This window comes from Rhinolophus hipposideros, assembly GCF_964194185.1.
Source record: "Rhinolophus hipposideros genome assembly, chromosome: 8".
Taxonomy (NCBI): Eukaryota; Metazoa; Chordata; class Mammalia; order Chiroptera; family Rhinolophidae; genus Rhinolophus; species Rhinolophus hipposideros.
The window spans coordinates 66,553,838-66,574,573 of record NC_138054.1 but is presented as its reverse complement, the minus strand read 5'-3'; the positions used below and the strand labels follow the sequence as shown (position 1 = coordinate 66,574,573).

The following is a 20,736-nucleotide window of genomic DNA, read 5'->3' as shown; positions in this document are numbered from 1 at the left end:
CATGACTGGAGTGGGTAAGGATCTCGGCCCAAATGTGCAATGGTCTGGAGAACACTTCTTGGAGCAGAGCCTCCAAGGACCCAGAGAAGTGGCTGTGTGGCCTCTCCAGCCGCTCTTCTCAGCATTCTACCTCCTTGGTACCATGTTCCAGCCACCCTGACGGGGAGTTTCCCAGACAGATCTAATATTCCCCGCCTCTGCTCCTTTGCGTGTGCTGTGCGTGCCACCTGGAACAGAGGTCACCACCTGCTTGCCTGACAAGAAAGCTCTTATCTCTGCCCAAGCCTCACCTTCCCAGCCTCCTCAGACAGACCTGTTTCCTTCCCCTGGGAATCCTGCATCCTCACCTCAACAGTGGCACTTACTACATTGTCTTCCCAACTTCAGCACGTCTTACATTGTGTTTCCAATTTCTCGTTTGAATCTTTTTTGAGGGAACAAAGTTAGAGCTTAGATAAATACACTTGCGAGTTTTTGTTTACGTGTTCGTTCCCTGACCTGTGTCTTATTTATTGCCCCAGCATAGAGCACAGGGTAGGTACATACGGAGGTTTCAGTACTTACTTGTTCATGTTTCCTATGTAAAGTTGTCTTGACTCTTACAGCTGGATTGTCTGTTGCAACCTCACCCCCCCGGCTGTTAGGGCCGCACCTCTTACTGCCCTTCCACAGCCTCCACTTCTACTCTGATGGGAACCTGTTAGAACTGTGTGTAAACCATGAGGAAATGGGCACTGAACAACTCTCAGAAATAAACTAACGGACTTAGGTTATGGACTTACGTTATTGTGCCTCAAGTTCTGGCCGCCCTGGCGTAGTTGTGCTTTCTGAGATCCAGGTGGGTGAGGTCACTGGATGGGAAAACTCCTCCAGTGAGTTGTCATGGTAACCAGGACTTTCAATGTCATGCAAGACAGTCCCTGAGAAGAAAGAACACCAAGGAGTGGAGGAGGAGGAGGAATTCATCAAAAGCTTCCTAACATTGTCCTCCTGTCCCCTTGTCTTCGCTTCTTGCTGGTTTACACACTCAAGGTAGATGCCATTATGTGTGGGCATCTGAGTAGAAGCTGCTTAAAATAGCCACCTGACTATTTCAGGGAGGAGTTGAATATGCATGAAGCTATTTTAGAAGAGATATCCCTGGCCGCGCCAATCCAAACCCCATCCTTTCCCTTGGAAATGCCAAGAGAAGCTGAATGGGACCTTTCTTAGCCTTTCCCACTGGGGTGGAGGTTTTCAGAAGCCACAGAAACAACACCCAGTTAATGTTGGTCTTGCAGCCTTGTCAGCTCTCCCTCCTGATCCTGTGGTCACAGAGGCCCCTGGCCAGACAGCTCAGCCCTCCAGAGTCCTTCAGAGCCCTGGCAGCCTTCAACAACAGCCATGCTACAATGCAATTGGCTTAGATCTTTGGCAGGGCTCAGAATCTTATGTATTTCCATTGTTTTTTTTTTTTCATTTATTCATCCAACACACTTGTATTGATAGATAAAATGTGCGAGGAATGTGTTGGGTGCTGGGGATTCAAAGGTTTTTGAGACAAGTTCATTACAGAGGGTAGATGGACAGGTGGGGAGAGATAATAGCCATATGGTTCAAAAACAGTGAGGGCATTCAGAGAAGGAGCCCTTGCTTCTTCCTGATGGCTTGAGAAAGAAGATGACTTTTTAGCCAAGCCTTGGACAATGAGCAGAAGGCAAGTAAGCCTGAGGAGGCATGGCAGGCTCAAGGAGAGGGGGATGAATGCCCTGGTGGGAGGGAGGGTGTGCCTGTGAGGAGGTGAGAACAGAGGGGGAGCCAGACGGTGGGGGCCTGGTGTGCCGGGCTGTTTCCACCTTCTCTGAGTCCTCAGGCTGGGCTGGGAAGGCCTCCCCTTCCATGAGCCCACAAGGCCTGTTGCACTCCAGCCTTGTCCTTAATCTAGATGGAAGTACCTTGGGGCAAGGGTCTCATCAGGTTCTCCTGGGCATCTTTGCAACCCAGTGCCAGACTAGGCACTGGGCAGACACGCACAGAATTTTGGTTGAAAACATGGATTCTGGAGCCACACGGCCTGGGTTCAAATCCAGCCTCTGCCTCTTACTAGCTATGAACTTGGGTAAGGTTTCTGACCTCTCTCTGCCTCAGTTTTCTCACCTGCAATGAGGACATTCATAGCATTTATCTCTTTTGGTGAGAAGTACGTGAATTAATATATATAAAGGGCTTAGAAGTCTGTGTGGCACATAATAGACAATAAAGTATTAGCTGGGTTTTTGAGGTTTTTTTATTATAATGAGTCTGGCTTTATCTTGACAACGCAATGCCCTTGGTGACAAGTTTTTCTTTCCAAAACAAAAAGAGCTTTATGGCTTTGACTGATTCTACTCATACGTGTCTACTCTACAAAGCTAAGGCATGATGAGTACAAGGAAGAACGGGGAGAATCACCTTAAATGCTGACCCTCAGATCACCATCATGAACGCAGCCATCTTTTAACATACAGTCAGTTCTCATTATCATGGATTCTATATTTGCCAACTCACCTACTCGTTAAAAATTATTTGTAAGTCCCAAATCAATGCTCATGGTGCTTCTGTGCTCATTTGCAGACGTGAGCAGAGCGGCCTGAAATATTTGAGCGGCCCAATGGGTATCTTCCCAGCTGAGGTCAAACAAGTGGCTGCTGCCTTCTTGTTTCAGCCATCTTATGAAAACAAGCGTCCTTTACGTAGTCCAGTTAGTGCCACGTCTTTGCATATTTTGTGCTTTTTGTTGGTGATTTCACTGTGATGTGCCTTACAGACAAATTTGTGTGTACGATAAGCTACCTTCAGGCATGAGTTACGGAGTTGTTGTTGGTCATGAGTTCCACGTTGACGAACCAACAACAATACATGTGAAATAAGTTATTTTTTTACAGAAACACACGTGAAACACGGTTACGTACTAATTGGTTGACAAGAATGTTGTGCCCAGAGACTGGCAGGAACCTAATGCTGTATTTCCCTGTAGGAGCAATGGTTCAGTGTTCACTGATCCAGTGTCTGTGGGATTTTATAGAGCATAACTACGGTGAATAACAAGAATCAACTATACTTTTCTAGATACAGAGCTGTACACTTTTATGCAACTGGAACACACCTTCCACACTTTTCTGACACCTTTAAAAAAATTTACACAATATTTCAAAGGTATCTTTCCATGCCCATAAATACAGGTCTCCAGATGATTGTATCTCTGTGACCATTTCTTCCGTCATTAACCAGTAGCTCCCTACTGATGGACGATTTGATTGTTTCCCATTATTTGCTATTATAAACAATACTATAATGAACATCCTTATTGGTAATAATCAAATAGCTAATATTTATTCATTACTTACTATGGGACCAGCCCTTTGCTCTGCGTTTTATGAATATTTTCTCATTTAACCTCACAAGCCAATGAAGTTGATATTATTATGCCCACTTTACAGATGAGGACTCTGATGCTTAGAGATGTTAAGTAACTTTTTCAGGGTCACACAGCTTAAAAACAAGCTTTTCACCTCTGAGACGTCACTCATAACCAGTGAGCTCAGTTGCCTTCTTACACATATAATTCTGGCACTTTTGATTATTTCCTTAGTGTACCTGTTTAGAGGTAGTTAAGAGTATGCATATTTAAAAATGTTGGTGCATATTGTTAAATCTCCCCTCCAGAACATGTGTATCAAGTCACAACACACTAACAGTGCTCCAGTGTCCCTTGTCCCATTCCTCATCTCCCAAGTATTCTCATTCTTTGAAATAGGCCCCCAAAGTACATCTTGATTCTTTAATGTGCGTCCTTTGACTACTGGTGACCACCCTTTTCATATGCTTACTATGCCCTGTATTTCATCTTTCGCAAATTGTTTGTTCAGATCCTCGGACCATTTTTCTACTGGTGATTTCATTTATGAGCTATTTTTGTTAGTGCTATTAACCCTTTACCCATCATACATATGTCGAAATACTTTTCTTAGTGTATCATCCTTTAACCTTAATTATTGTGTTTTTTGCCCATGGGCTTTTAAATTTTCTTCCATGATTTCTGGCTTTGGTTTTATACTTAAGGAGGCATTCTCCAACCCAATTTGATATAAATATTCCCTCGCCGTTTTTCTTGTAGTATCTTTACAGTTTCATGCTTTATCATTACCTAGGAATTTATTTCACTGCAAGGACTGAGGTATGGATCCAGTTTTCTTTTTCTTTCTTTCTTCTTCTACAAATAGCTAGTTGGCTGTCTTTATAACATCACCTGCCTTTTTGTCTCTAATTCTCACACTCACTTATCTCTACTTCTGGGCACTCTGCTCCAGTCCTTTGAGCCACAGGCCTTTACCAACACTGCATTTTTCTACGCTATTCATTCATGCTTCTTCTTCCAGATGTACTTTATAGTCATTTTATGAAAAAATTTTGTTGAGGTTTTATTTGGGATTTCATTTAATTTCTAGACTAATGCACAATAACTTCGTAAGTTTATTCTTGGATATTTTATGATTCTATTTCTTTTGAGAGGAGGGTCTTTTCATTCTATGCTTTCTAACTGGCTTATTTTGGTGCTACCTTCTTTGTGGAACCTTTTCCAACCAACCCTGCAGGAAACGACCACTCTCTCCCCCAACTCCACGCCTTTCCCCTTATGTCACTTCTTACTTTTTAACCCTGAATTACAATTACTGATTAGATGATGGGCTGTTTGAAGGCAAGGGCATGGCCTGTTTGTGCCACATCTGGTAGGTGGTCGAGGCCATGGAAATATCTGTAGGATGAATGAATAAATGAATGAACAAATGAATGAAAGATTTCTTTTTCTTAGAAAGCTGAAAGTGAAGTGAAACGACTCTATATAAAAATTTACTTTTCCATAGACTTTCAGTAGAAAACAAGAGGAGTTTTATTCCTCCTCCTTTAGGTCCTTGGCTAAACCTCCAACACATGCCAGAATCAGAGAAGTGGTCATGGCTAGACTAGTGTACCATATGCAATATGCCTCTGCACCTCCCCCCAGAGACCGCCACCTTCACTGAGCCGTCTGGGCACTTCTCAGGGAGGCTCTCAAGGCTTTGTGAGCCCTCCAGAAGAAGAAATGCAGGCACTCACAGCGTACCTGCTGGTCAGGATGTGTCTGCTAGACTTTTTGAAAAGCCCTTTCTCTTAAGATGCAACAATGCTGAAAGGTTGGTATCACTAGTCCCCTTTTGCAGATGAAGAAACAGGCTCAGAGAGATGAGTCCCTAGCTAGTAAGTAGCAGGACTGGGGGGGGCTGAGGCTGTGGGACTCGAAAGGCCTTGCCTCTCCCATAATAATGTTCCGAACACCAGAGTCTGGGAGGCTGAGAGGCCGTGGCTCAGAGAGGAGTCCTGTACAGAATTGGAGAGACCGGGTCCCGCCGTCACTAAGCCCCGATGGTCCCTAGAGAACTTTTCTTCCCCCAGAGCAGCATGTGATGCCTATAGTTTGTTCCAGAAGAACACTGGACTTGGGTCAAAGAGCCACTGTCCGGGCTGGGGACGTGTTACACAGGCCGTATTGTCACCATGGGACTGGGGAGGGGAGGGATGGGAGATGTGGAAGATGTGACATGTGGGGAGAGGGTTGGTCTCCAGCACAGATCTGGAGATGCTCTTCCGTTTTCCTCCTTCCAGCCTGTCCAGGGTCAGTGTTTCTTGACCTGGCCTTGCAGGCCCCTCCTGACACTCCAGTCAAGAAGCCACTTCCTTAGTGGGCTGGCAGCTGCTGGGTAGGCCTGGGCTTATTTCTAAGCCTGGATTAATGCTCCAGGTTCTTATGAAGAGCCGTAGGTTGGGCGCCAATACGTTTATTCGTCTTGATACTGTGTCTGGCCCAGCGCAGTCCCCCGGGACCTGGAGATGAGCAGCCTATGCGTTTCCTGCCTTGTGGAGCTCTGTTCTGGTCAAGAAGCAGATCTTAAGGAAAAACTGTCCACCCTACCTAAGGGCTGGGGAAGCCTAGACTGGGGCAGGCGGTGGTGGTGTGGTCCAGCAGGTGGCAAGCTGTGGAAGTTGGATGTCAGGCTAAGGCATAGGGGCTTCATCCTGTGGGCAAAGAGAGACTTCCTGCATTTGAAGCAAGAGTCTCCCATCAACAGATTTGTGCTTTAGAAACAGACTGACTAGGTGTATTTATTTTCAATAAATAGGTATGATTTTTAAAGGGAAAATGAAAGTATCTCCATTTTGTTAAAACAATACCAAACATAAGGAAACACAGAACAGATGGCTATGAACCAGGCTGACCTGCTTACCTATATGGTGCTGATGAATAGAAAGAGCCCTGGATCTGGAGTGAGAGAGACCCACGCTCACATTCAAGACCCTGCCACTGACTTGCTGGGCGACGTTAGCAAATTGCTTCCCCATCTCAACCTCAGTTCCCTTGCCTGTAAGATGGGCAATACACCCAATACACAGGGTTGTCATTAGGACAAAAAGGCGTGTCAGAGGAAACTGTACACACTGGACAAAGGTAAAATGTTAAGGTGAGGCTCCAGAAGGCTCCATGTACACAGCTGGGGATATTTCAGACACCTAGCTGCCCTGCTGTAAACGTACCACCCAGCAATTTCTCGGGAAGTCTCTCTCAGCTATTCCAGCTCAAATCAAAGCCTGTCCTGTAAAAACATGGCCCCGTCCGGAGAAGCAATTGCCCATGGGTTTAGTGGGCCACCTGCCCACCACGTCCAGCCTGCTGGGCCATGAACATCAACAACGGCCCCTTCCTGGTGGGAGAAGGAACAGGGAGCCGGCTTGTTCTCCGAGAGCAGAGGACTGGCCGGCGACGAGGAACATTTTAAGGTGGGACGCTTCTTCCTGCACCTTTGGCAGCTGTCTACATAAGGCGTCCATTATATGCGGGCCCCAAGGCCAGCAGGCCTGAGCGGCTAAACTAAAATTAGTGTAAAATGTGCCCCCGCCTGAGACACGGAACATCCGCAGGTCAGATGCCTCCAGCCAGCCGTCCAGGCGGGGGGGAATCGGGGGTTCGGGGGGGTACAGAACAGCTGTGGCTGCAGCCACCTCCTGATCCTCTCGGCTCAGGGACAGGGACAACGGCCCTGCCCAGAGACCTGGTTCAGCAGCTCAACTTGAGTTAAAAAATAGAAGGCAGAGTAGAATCCCAGCTATGGTTTTTTAAAAAATCTGTGTATTGTGCATAGAAAAAAGGTGGGAGAGAATTTCACTGAATATCTCAGTCTCAAATGTGGAATTGTGGGTGAATTTTTTTTATTTTCCTGTACTTTCCAAAATGTTCTCAATAAATATGTATTACTTTTGTAATCAGAAGGAAACACAATAAAAGATGCTATCAATTGTATGTTTCTATTGAATATGATTTAATATACATTTTAAATGTATAAAAATGATTAAATTGTGCATGCTCACAGGCATATGGTATATACGTGTGTGTAAATATATTTATATATCTAGCCCACTGGTGTTGGCAGCTTTGAATCCTAAAGTGTCGGGACTGGCTGGCATTAAAGGTCAACATTCTCCAGCTCTTCATTTTGTGGAGAAAACGGAGGCCCCAGAAGCAAAGCAGGAAGCTGAGAAACAACTTTTCACCGAGCCTAGTCCTACGCTGGAGCCTCCCCAAATCTTAGCCGCTGTAATTCTGTAGTTGTTTGTATGTTGTTTGTATGTAGTTGTTGTATGTATGCACTTTATGGAGATGGAAACTGAGGTACCGGGAAACGAACTGATTCACCCAAGGGCACCCTGCTAGGAAGCCACAGAGCTAACTCCCAACCTCAGTTTTCCACCCCTAGCCCACTGAGCATGAAGAAAGGAAGTGTCTTTGAAAAACACCTGCTCCCGGAAGTCTCAAACATTCAGAAAGTCATTCCTCACGAGCAACTTTTGAATCGTCTTTCCTGAGCCCCTTGTGGGTGGTGCATGCCTTCCCTGTCTCTGGAGAGCTTGTGGTCTTGCTGCCAAATCAGCCCCCCCCGGGAGCCTCTGAGGGTGACAAATAGTGATATGGGGACAAAAAGGGCACAGCACCTTCCTTTTCCTGATATGGGACAGGGCAGGTGGGAAAAGCTTGCTAGAGAAGGCAGGCAGGTGCCAGTCTTCAGGATAAGGAGGGTTGGCCAGAGAGGCTGCCATTCAAAGTCTCCCTTATCTGGTCCCCTCCAGCCTTCCAGTGCCCCAGACCTGCAGCGCCTCAAGGCCACCCCAGGTGCTCAGACCTGAGGCCTTTGCTGCAGCTGCAACCTCTGTCTGCAATACCTGTCCCTACCCCCGTGTTCCGCCCCAACTCTTTCAAGGCCCAATTCATCCATGAATTCTTGTTAGTGAACACATTTTTATTGAGTGCCTACTATGTGCTAGAGCAAGACTGACCTAGTCCCAACCCTGTCAGTGCCTCTAGTTCTTAGAAAGGGCTTAGTGCTTAGGCTACATGGGTCATTCAAACGTGGACTCTGAGTCCAGATTGCCTGGGTTCAACCCGGCTAAGCTGTGTGTGCTCAGGACAATTACTCAGCCTCTCTGTGCATCAGTGTTCCTCATCTTTAAAAGAGGATGATAATAGCACCTGCTTCACAGAGTTGTTGTGCAGGTGGAGTGAAAATGCATATAAAGCTCTTAGAACAATGCCTGGCACGTATAAGTCCTTGATAACCATGACTTATTATAATCCTTATTATTACCGTGTGGCTGAGATTCCCTCCTCATGATACCCCCACTCCTAACCTCTGGCTGCCCCCTCCTTTATGGTTCTATAGCACTTTGAATGCCCCTCCCATTAGAGAATCAATAGTTATACAGTCTGGGCATGTGAAGGGTCGTCCACCTCGCTCTGTGTACTTGAGGCAGGGACCAAGTTTTAGTAATCTCTATCCCTGCCCCAGCACAAACGCAGCAATGATGTCACTAGGATGAATTCAGAATTTGCAGGTAACCCAGGCCCTCAATTCCAACCAACGAAAGCCTCAGAAGCTCCTCACTGCCTGGGCACTAGAGGCGGCACATCTGGCCTATCACAGAGCTCGCTGATGTTCCTTTGAAGCCTGCCCCAAGCTGACAAGGGGGCTGGGTACTAGGCTCCCTTGAATACTTCTCTGTGATGGGAAGCTCCGCCAGGCAGGCCGTTATAAGCACCAACACCAATGCCCCACCACACCAGGATGTTTCCCATGCCCACGCCTCTGCACGTGTTAGTCCCTGTGCCCAGAATACCCACACTCCCTCCCTGCAGTCCTCCTGTTCTGACAAAACCCCATCGATCCCTCCAGTGCCAGCTCACAACCCCCTCCCCCACAACACTCTTTTGGATTACAGTCCCCTACAGAATTTATGGCTCGCTTTCTTCTCTGCTTTTCTTGTGTCTTGCATGTGCTTCTGCTGCTACTCTTTCTCACAGTACATTGCTATTTAGTTGTTTACATGTCCCTTCTCTATAAGGGACCATCTTATTCCTATCTGGGCCCCCAGTGTACACTAGTGCCTGGAACAGAGGGGTTTCAAGAAAGTTCTGCTGAATGAACTTTTTAAAGGAAAGTCAACAGGGCCGCCTTTCTGCTAAGGCACGCATACTAACTGTTCATGCCACCTTTTGAACCAAAACACTCACAGGCCTTTCTCGGCCACCACTGCCCTCACTAGCCACCAGCTCCATCACAGGAATGTGAGTTGATGGATGATCATGGAATGTAAGTGCTGACTGCAGGACGGGCACTGAGCCGGCTTTTCACATGACCTCTGGCATTTGATTCTGGAACCACCTGAAGAAGTAAGTAGTTTAGAGGTGAAGACCCGGAGGCTCAGACCAGTTACACAGTCCCCAAGGGGTGACAGGGCAGCACTGGAGTCCAGCTCTCTCAGGCCTCAGAACCTACTCTTTCTACCGGGATGACAGATGGGAAAGTATTTTGAGCTCTGCCAAGAGGAGAGACTGTAAAATTATAAAATTGCGAAGTATTACCCACCACACAGAAAAACCCCAGGGCAGGAGGCACCTTATTATTATCCAGGAGAGAGAAGAGTGACTGATAACAGAATAGAATCCTTAAAGGTTGCTGCCCTGGGGGAGACAGCATGTGGTCCTTCATGGACATGGAGGAGAGCTGGGTGAGGTGGGCAGAGGGGCTCTGAGGGCAAGCCGAGCAGGCCCCTACTGAAGGGGCCACAGCATAGGACAGGACTCCCGAGCGCCTGTGATTCTCTGCATCCGGAGACTCTGGGCCACAGACACCCCAGCAAGGGGTGTCCTACCCTGGACCTCCAAATATCCTGGTTTAGTAGCTTCTAACCTGAGCACCTCTTCTTAGCTCTTGGCCTCTACCCTGGGTAGCACAGAGCTGCCTATCTCCCTTCCTTGAGCATATAGAGCCCAATCTGAGCTCCTTGGCATGACAGTCAAAGGCCTGCCCACTTCTCCCAGCCGCATTTCCGCACACTCCTCTGTGCCTATGTCCAAGCCACTCCACTTTTGCACCTGCTTTCTTCTCATCCTAGAATGACTTTCTTCCTTTTTTTTAACCTGGTGAACTTCTACTCATCCTTCAAAGCCCAGTTTAAGTATCATCTTAAAATGGTCTTCCCTGAACCACCACCACAACCAAACCCAAACAGAATAGAGCTCTCCTGCCTTCCCATGTTTCCTGCACTGTGGCCTGTTTGCATGTCATCTCCTCCACAGAATGGGAAGCTTCTTGAGGGCAATGACATACTTCATTCGTCTCTGCCTCAGTGCCCAGCACAGAGGAAACAGCACAGCAGGCAACAAACACATCCAGATGACCAGGTCCTACCTCAGTTTCCCGACCTCGCATCTCACGCCCAGGTACTCCCACAGCTCACTCTGTAAATGGCCAAATGCCCCCGCCTCCAAGGAATTCGGTGTGTTGGGGAGACAACATGGAAATGAATGAGTAAACCCAGGGAGGTGTGAGTGATGATGGAGGGATGAACTATGTGGCAGGTACTAGAACAAGGCCAGCTGGGTGGTCAGCAGAGGATCCCACTGGTTTGGATAGGAGGACAGTGGAGGGGCCATGGGCAAAAGCAAGGAGGGGTGCTGCTCCACTCAGGGACCTTCATAGGGCTGGGGGTCAGGGTTGTGTAGTGGAGAGCTGGAGGTGAGGGACATGGGGCTGGTGAGGGCCAGGGCCAGGCCACAGAGGACCCCTCCAGGTCACCTCACCTGCTTTTAGTCCCCAGCCCCTCAAGTTCCCAGTATGTTTTGCAGCTGAGCCAACCAGTTCTCCTGCCCGAGGAAGCAGGTACAGGCTGACACTCACCTGCCCATCCTCAAACCACCTTGAGGCAGCCACCAGGTCTGGCTAGACTCAGGCAGGGGCCTGGAAGCAGGGTACTGACTTCCTGCTGCCATAAACTCCAGCATGTGTCACCTAAGCCTTCTTCAAGATGGGATGGCACAGCGGTGGGGCAGCCTCCAGTCTGTCAGACAGCAGACTGCCCGCTGCTCCTCGTCTCCTAGACAGTTCTCCCAGCCTGACCTGAAGACCTGCCCATAAGCTTTGGCTCTGCACTCACGCCTGCTTTAATGGGGGCCTCACTGTTAGTTTTACCTGGTCTCCCGCCCTGCATTGCCCCTCACTCAGTTTGATCTTCATACCCACATTCTGCTGGGGCCCTGCCCAGCTGTCAGTGCATGAGCAGCCTTTGCCCTTCCCAACTGGGTACTGGAAGCCTACAGTGTCCGTGATGTGCTGCCCAGCCATGAGAGGGCAGGTGTGGGGCTGGTGACAGGCCCCTGAATGTACACGTGCACACACACCGCGCACACACAAAGCCCATCCCCGGCTCCCTGTGGATGTGAGCTCCATGAGCAATCAAACGGAAGATGAGTCCTAGGAAAGTGGCAGACAGCCGGTATGCCCACCAACCCTTCCCTACCCCACGGCCATGGGCTTGAGGCCTGCCCCGTTCACAGAGTCCCACCCCCTCACTTTTCAAACAGGGAAACAGAGACATAGAAAGGGAGGGACTTGCTTGAGATTTTTCTGAGCAGTAAAGGCAGAGGAGGGTCAGACCCAGTTCCCTGTCTTCTATCCCAGGGTGCATGCCTATCACCGTATGCTGCTTTTGCAGAAATGCCAGCTGAAGGACTCAGGATATTTGGCAGGATTTTCCTGAGGTCTCAGTAGAGTATGGGGCTCCATTCTTCTCCCAAGGGCGAAGTCACGCCCACCTGCCTACTGGCCACAAACATGGCCCACTGGCCTTTGGGCTGTGCTGACATTACTTTATGTCCTGTGGTGTGAGGGAGAGAATGGGGGAGCTTACCTGCCAAAAGCTAGCTGTGGTCTCATGGTCGAGATGTGTCAGAGATTTCTAAGAGCTTGGAGGACTGTATTGGAGGGAGACCTGTGGGAAATAGAGAAAGTGAGAATATTATCCACCATCTGTCAACTTTCACTTGAGTTTGAAAAATGCATCCAAAAGTGATGGCCACAGCCTTGGTGAGAACGGCCTCATAACCAAGCCCCACTACCACCTCTTCTACAACACGGTCATCTCAGGGTCAAGGTCAGGCCCCCCCACCCGAGATGCAGCCATGGCCTCATCACGCCCCTCAGAGCTGAAAGTTCTGAACCCCCGCCATTCTATTTCTGCTCTCAGGATGAGAAACTCACTTTCAAGCACTCCTTGATGCTCCCTGAGCACCATTCATCATAATTCACTCACTCTTTCTCTCATTATCCATTCATTCATGCAAGCATTCAATAGCCATTTGGGAAAACTATTAGATGTTAGTGTCAGGTCTTATGGAGACAAAGTCACTGAGAGCGACAGTTCAGCTCTAGGAAGAAAGTCACTTTTAGAGCCAGGACAAATGTGGCTCCCAACACCCAGCCTGGTGCATTTCCTCTCTCCTCTGAGTGATCTCTGTACTAGACACTGGGCTAAGTTTTGTATATACACTGTGCAGAACGCTTCCCACCATTTTCGGCACAAGGACTCCTTTTTGTATGAAAATATTTCTCAAAACTCCTCCTGATGGTAACTGTACACTTAGTATCTTTTCATTAGGAAAATAAGCAACAATACAAGAGCCAATGAACATAATGCTTTACAATTAACTTGTATTTTAGTAATCACAGTACCACCACATATATTTAAATAATGGTTACACATACTCATTTGAGACATGTTATTTATGTCTTCTGGGCTTCAGGCTTTGAGCCCCTGGGATTCATTCATTCACTATTCATTCAGTATGTATTTATGGAGCACCTCCCTCTGAGATGCCCAGCCCCATGACCCACAGGTTAGGGATCTTGGTACAAGAAGGAGCGGTGGCTCTACAGTAAAGCATGCTTAAGCTCAAGCTCAGCTCAGACGGGGTGTGTGCCCTTGGGCAGGCCACTTGCCTTTCTCCAGCTCAGTGTCCTCATGAGTAAAGTGAAGATGATTATCCTGACATTGAAAAGTTAAGAGGATAAAACAAGACAGTAGAAAGCACCCAGGTCAGGGTCTGGCATAAAGTAGAAGCTCAACAAACGGGCACCAGAGGATTATCATCATCGTCGCCATCATTCTCTTCAGCATCTCTGCCATTATCACAACCACCACCATTAACATCATGAATATTGTCATTGTTGTGGCTACCAACAGCGGCAACAGCACTGTCACCAACACCATCATCATCACTACCGCTACCTTCCTCATCATAATATTATTGTTACTATCAACAATAGCAGCAGCACCATCACCATCATCTACACTAACAATACCACGACCACCTCCACCACCATCATCATAAATACCATCATTGTTACCATCAACGTCATCCTCACCATCACCAGCATTATCATGACCACGATACCACCACCACCACCATCAGGAATACCGTTATTGCTACCATCAGTATCATCACTGTCGTCATCGGCAGCATTATCACCACCACGACCACCACCACTGCTGTCTTCATAAATATCATCATCGTTACCATCAACATCATCATTATCAACATTATCATCACCATCATCAGCATTATCACCACCATAACCACTACCACCATCGTTATCATAAATATCATCATTGTTACCATCAACAGCAGCACCATCACCATCACCACTACCAACCACTACCACCACCATCATCCTGCTTCCTTCTCTTCCTGAACCTCAAGAAGCCTGTCTATGCCCCTCTAGCAGGATAAGTCTACTTATACTAGAGTTATTAGCTTGGTGCTAAAGTAATAGCAGTTTAAAACGTTAAAAATAACTGCAAAAACCGCAATGCCTTTTGCACCAACCTAATATTTGTATTCATATCTTGTTTCTCAGGTTCATGCCCACCTCTATCACTTCAGAGTTGTCTGAACTTGGCTAAGTTCCTAACCCACCTGAATCTGTTTCCTCATATGTAAAATTGGACAGTAGTTTTAATAATTCATGAAATTGTTGTAATGATTAAGCAAAATATGTATATAAGAACTCAACACAACATCTGGCCTCTGGTCTTTTGCCAGAATGAGGGCATTGGTGAGAGCCACAGGAAGGATGCTCTGTGCCCACAGAAGGCAGAGACATGTCCCTCACAAGCCACAACTATAAGAGAAAATACAAGGTTTCATTGTGTAAATGAAAAAATACAACTCATGATTGTGCTTTCACGGAGAGCCTTGGGTGGGGTAAGGAAGGCCTTGACATCTCTGAGATGGCAGTTCTGGAGTAGTCTGAAGGCTCGTACAGGTGGTAGGCTGAAGCCCAAAGTGAGGAGAGTTTCTGGTGGGTGGAAAGCCTAGAGGGCAAATACATGAGCTAAGGTCACGTCTCATTCCTCTTCCAAGTAAAAACAAGATGCCCACTAGCTACGGGTGTAGGACTGTAGAGTGAGCTGATGGAGAAGGGGTTCTGGATCACATTTGAATCCTGACCAGCTACTTATTAGCTGTGACCATGGGAAAGTCATTGACTCTTTCCAAACCTCAGTTTCCTCATCTGTAGAAAAGGAAAACGATAGGCTTACGACAGGGTGGTGGGGAGGATTAAAGGACATGCCGTCGGCCAAGGGCATAGTACCTTACCTGCCCCCAAAGTAGGTGTTCAACAATAGTTTCTTATTGGCAGACCTAGCCCAGCCTGAAACCCACCCAGGGGTTTGGTAAGCTTTCATCGGGAACATTTTGTCTTCATCTTCACTTTCGTCTTAAAGAAAAACTCAGGATTGTGATGGAGCGGTCACCAGTTTCCTGTGATTGGTGAACAGAAGATGTACTGATGGAATTTCTAGAGCAACTGGGAGAAACCAGGTGGGACCACCTGCCAAATGAGTGGCTCAGGGAGGCTTTGGAAGGACGACAGGATCCTCCACCTGTCAGCGTGACATCAGAAGGGGGGTCGCTTTGTGGAGACCTGACGGAGAGTGCTGATGCGTCTCCTGCACCAAGCAGCCATTGCCACGCAGGGAAGGTTGTGCTTTTTGTACCTCCCTGGGAGGGATGTGTATCACACCATCTCTGCTGTGTCTTTGGATCAGGCATGGGCTACCACGCGTAGTGTGCATTTGCTGGTTTGGGGCCACTTGGCAACATTTCTCCCTCCTTCTGCAATAGCACCCTGATTTCATTTTGGGGAATTAGCTCTCCTGGGCTTGGTGGACAGTAAATCAAGGCTCCCTGCTTTCCTGCACCCAAGAGGAGGCTGAGCTGAGCATGTTAAATGTTCTCTTCCAGGTCCTGAATCTTCCATCTATGTGGCCATGACAGGACTGTCCCTGATTAGTTACTGCTTTCTGCTCCCCTGGGGTAGCAGAGGCACTGGTCGAGGGGCTGGATCCTTTTCTGAGTCTGTTCTCCAGCCTTCCTGTCAATTCCGTGAGATTTTATTATCCTTTCAGCCGAATTCGCTTTTGCTTAAGTTGTCTAAAGTCAGCTTCTGTTGCTTACATGAAAAAGCCCAGATGGGTGCAGAGAGGGAAAAGTCAAAATGGCTTCCTTTGGCACAAAGGTCTGTGACCAGGTGCTGTGGCACCGAGTACAAACAGGAAAAGTTCGAGTGAAATATTAGGAGTTACTCAGTAAAGGTTTTCCTCCTGTTTCTTCCCTGCTGGTAGAGGCCTGCTTTTTTGGGGGGACAGACCTTCTGCAGACCCAGGGAGTAAACCATTATTAGTCCAATTCAGCACTAGTGGTTTCATTCCACTTTCCGGTGACTGCTTCGGGTGTTGCGTACGTGACTCAATTCTGGCTAATGGGACCTATTACTCTCATTTTACATCTAAGGGAAGTCTTTGAGTTTCTGGGAAAGAACTTCTTTGCTAATAAAAAAAAAAAAATGAGGGACAATGTTCCTCTTGTGTACCACCCACCGTCATGTCTACAAATGGCCCTTGGGACCATCTTATGACCTTGGGTGAGATAACGCTGACTCGGTGGTTAGGTTGGCAGAGAGAGGAAGCTGGAAAGAGTGGATCCTTGACATCACTGGGCCGCTGAGTCATTCAGCTTTGGAACTGCCCTCCCCTCCAGGCTCCTGGAGTTCGTCAACCCCTATTGTTTAAGCCACTTGTACTTAGGTTTCTGTTACCTGCAGCCCAAATCATTGTAACACCCAGCCCGAGCTTCAGACCTGGGAATGCGTACCCCAACAGCAGGCTGGCACTGCAGCATCACAGGCCAGTGGTAGGAAGGGGGTTGGAGAAGGAAGAATCCAGAGGTTGGGGCAAGCTTGTGATGGGTCCAAGCAGAGCCACTCATGGGTGGGACAGAGGCAGCCTCTAACAGTGGCAATCTCTGAAGCTAGAAGAATGTCAGCATCATTTCCTGGCAATCTTCCGTGTTTAAAGCAAGAACCCAGCTAGCACCTTGAGGGTATGGGGAACAGAATCTAGCCCAAAGAGGGGTTTAGGTGGAATGCTAATAGCTAGTCAGCGTTCTCAGGGTCTGGAGTTCAAGTGTGGCTCTGACTCTTGCAGAAAACTGGAGTCCATAGCAGGGAAACAGGGGCAGAAAGGAGCAAACCCAGTTCTGTAGCGTTCCCAACATAGCAGGGTTTGGGGAAGGCTGCAGCTCAGTAGACGCCCCACCACAACCCCCCATAGGAATGCCAGGTACAGAGTTCAGGGCAACTGGGCCAATTCCAGGCCCTGCCAGCCCTCTGGCCACTGACGAGATTTGGACCACGTTGGCTCAGGTGTTTGGCTGGTACACTGCAGGGACGATGCCGACAGCAGACTTGGGAAGTCAGGAACCAGCAGAGGCTGTCAGGAAGCATTGTCCATCAGGAGCTGAGAGATCTCTGGCGAGATTCCCAGTTTATGCCCATCTGAGTCCGATGATGTGCAAGGCACCCCAGTGCCTCCCAGAGACAGCCCTGCTCAAGTCCCAGGGGACAGTAGTCGAACCCGTGCTTCTCCCTGCATTCTGTTCTTCATGCATCAGCCAGGGAATCAGGGGCTTCTTTGTGGTACGTTCTCCTCTGCACACTCTGCCTCTTCAGCGCATCCACCTCCCCTTTCCTAACACTGAACAGACCCCAGAAATAGTCTGTAGGGGTCATTTTCAGGGTCGGAAAGATCCCAAGGTCATCCATCTAACGTACCAACCTCATGTGACAAAAAGGGAAACAGAAGCACAGAAAAGCAGAGGGGAGCGCTCTTAACTTGCTGTGTGTGTCTGGGCTGTCACATCCCCTCCAGGGGCATGCCTGCTCTGACGTCCCATGGCTCTGCTTCCAAAGGACCAACACGTGTGGGACAGTAAATGAATTCTCCAGAGCCACATGAAATGGCTCTAACTTTAAGTCTGAGTCTCCTCCCTCTCCTCTCTCGTCGTCCAACAACTGGGGCCCCTGCGCACACCTGCAAGGCCAGTCCTACTGCTGGTTTTCAAACTAATCCTCCCTCTTATAATCATTGTCATCTTCTAAGGAACCCCTGGCCCAGACTTCGCTGCCCTGTTATTGTGCCCTGTTTTGGGGAACAGTTGCTGTCTTATTCCCAAGGCCCAGCACCCCTTATTCCTCAGTCCTGGTCCAGTGCTCAGCTGCAGTCCCACACTGCCAAGCCTGAGTCCCCGGTGCCCAGACTGTGCCGCATTGTGGTGATATGGTGGTGGCCAGCAGTGGCTTCTGAAGCAGGTGCTCGTCTGAGAATTTCGCATAGATTACCTCATCGAATCCTAAAGAGGGCCATATCAGGCCGTTACCATCGTTACTCCCATTTTACAGATGAGGGAGCTGAAGGCCAGCTTACAAAGGTCACTTAGCTGGTAAGAGGTGGTGCCTGCATGTCCCCCTGACAGCCCCATGTCACCTGTTCCTCTGCACTCTGCTCTGCTGTGGGCCTGGACTGGATTCCTCCCACTGCCACCACCCTGGGCTGGCCTTGAGCACCGGCTCTGCCCTGTGGGCATGGAGGGTCTCACGTCCCAGGCCTCTCTCACTCCCAGCACTTCAGGTTTCTGTCATGTCCTTCAGAGAAGACACAAGATTCGACAGGACCTGGAAGAACAGGCGCAGAGTGTGGGATGGCCAAGAAGAGGCCAGAAATCACGTGTGGCATCTGCACAGAGACCCTGACAGCACCCACGAGTGTGGCTCCCTCTCTCACTCGCTCACTGTCAGTTCCTGGGCTGATGGCTTCGGGGCTGATGGCAGCCGAGCATCCCCCGCCTGCAGGGGAAGCTGAGTGGTGCAGTGAACCAGCTTGACAGCCCCGTGATCAGGCCCTTAGAAGCTCTATGAGCCTGAGGCAGATCCATGGGGAGGGTGGCCTCTTACAGCCTCCAACCCTCTGGCTGTGAAATGGGGCTAATGACATCGATCATGTGTGGCCTTGCTGAGGACATACGAGACACCTTTGCTGAGTGCCTGGCTCTCCATGAAAGGCGGTTCCCTTCCGTGCCTTTTCCTCATTGACTCCTGCTCCCCTTGGTGCTGACTGTCTCCTGATGCCAGAGCAGCCCCAACAATGCCCACCACGTGGCTGGCAGGGACCCGAGCACACTCGACATTCTGGAGATAAATACAGGGTGCAGGCACCTGATTCTAAACAATGGCTATTCTGGGGTTTAATTGCTCATCAAGCGGAAGGCAGGCACTGGGCAGTGACCAACCCTGGAGGGTCAGGACAAGCCTGGGGTGGAAGACACAGCAAGGTGCAGGTGCAGAGGGGCCAGCCCACAGGCTACAAATCCTAGACTCACCGAGGAAGGGCGCTCAATTAAAAAGCCTCTGGGGTGACCACCTCACGGTGTACCATTGGGGACACAGAGGCCCGGGATGGAGAGTGCTTCAATTCCCTGCTCCAACAAACGTTCGTCAAGCACCTCCTCCAGGCTGGCTCCATGCTCAGCCACAAAGACCTCACTGTGTGTGGGGAGACAGATGGGACACGTGCAATCAGAGCGCCTGTGACAAGCACCGGGAGGCTGGGGGAGCACACCACCCTAATCACGTGGGTCATGCATTCATTCATTCATTCGTTCATTCACGGATGTACCTAGTGCTCATATGTGCCAGGTGTTGTTGGGTGCTGGAGACCCAGCCCTCTGAACAAAGTGCAGTCTTGGCCTTCATGGGGTTTATGGTCTCATGGCAGAGAAGGGCAGTCACAGATAGGTGAAGCCACGTATGACAGAACGTCAAGGCGTGTAATGGTAGAAAGAAAAATAGAGCAGAGGAAGGGGACAGTGGGCACCTATCGCTGATTGACGTTTTAAGAAGATTGTCAGGTTGATGCTAAATGACAAATTCACTTTGGCACATGAGATAGGCAGGGCAACGAATGTTGTTCCTTCTGAGTGAAGAGGGGAACCAAGGCCCCGAGATGACCTGCCTCAAGGGTCACAGACAACCAGCAGGAGTCTGGACGTGCCCCAGCTCTCCTGTCTCACAGGCCAGAGCTGGCCCCTCTAGGGCATGGCAAGCCCTTGCTCCCACAGCCACCATCTCTTCCTCCGTCCTCCCAGGGGAAGGGACAGAAGCAATGGCAGTCTGCTGGGGCGGGGGCCAGAGCCAGGCCCCTTCAGCCACCACCACCTCCGGGCTTGCCAGTCATCCACACTGGCCTCTGCCCATGGAGACTGACAGCCACATGCTCAGCCTTCCAGACATGGCAGACTGCTCCCTGCCCTCCACCACCTCCCGCAGATGTCAGCGGTAGCTTGGTGTCAGACACACGTGCCCCCTCCACTTCTGAGTTGGGTGACCTTGACAAGTTCAGCAGAGCATCTGTCAAAACTGGATGTTGTGCCACTCTCGCAGAGCTGTGGGAGAATTAAATAAAGCAAAGTGTAAAACGCTCCCAAGTCTGGGGCCCACAGTGGGCTTAAAAAGTGCGGGCGTCTTCCCTCTTGCATCAGCTCCCGCCCGCTGGGCCTGGCCTGCAGCCCAGAGCGTCACTCCCTCTCCAGCTCTGAGAGGTTGTGCTCGTTGCCCGTGTCTGTCTGGTCCCTGTACAAGATCGACAGCGCCTGGGGAGCAGCCTGTGGCTCCTGCACAGCTCCGAGCCACCAGCCTGGGGCTCCGTGTAGAGCCACACTCAGTCTGAGCCGCTGCTCCATAAACGTCCCCCCATGCAGCTTCCTGCCAAGAAAGCTGAACTTGAAGAATAATGGGGAAGGTTGAACCACAGATTCAGAGTCAGCTTGTTTACCAGCCTAGTGACCCTGGGCAAGTTAGTTTTTCTTTCTTTCCTTCTTTCCTTCTCTCTCTCTCTCTCTCTCTCTCTCTCTCTCTCTCTCTCTCTTTCTCCCCCCCCCTCTCTTTTTCCTTTTTTTTT

At 49.2% G+C, this 20,736-nt stretch overlaps 1 protein-coding gene across 5 annotated transcripts in view; it reads right to left on the bottom strand.

Moving 5' to 3' along the window:
* HIVEP3 (HIVEP zinc finger 3) overlaps positions 1-20,736 on the bottom strand; it is a 461,664-nt gene that overhangs the window by 148,386 nt on the left and 292,542 nt on the right. For 4 of the 5 annotated variants that reach the window (XM_081055100.1, XM_081055104.1, XM_081055103.1 and 1 more), the window contains 2 exons: positions 12,292-12,372; positions 783-920 (listed from right to left, as the gene is read on the bottom strand). The gene's annotated coding sequence lies outside the window, so the exon portion shown is untranslated. The remainder of the gene's footprint in view (positions 1-782; positions 921-12,291; positions 12,373-20,736) is intronic. The other variant, XM_081055102.1, reaches the window with a different exon arrangement.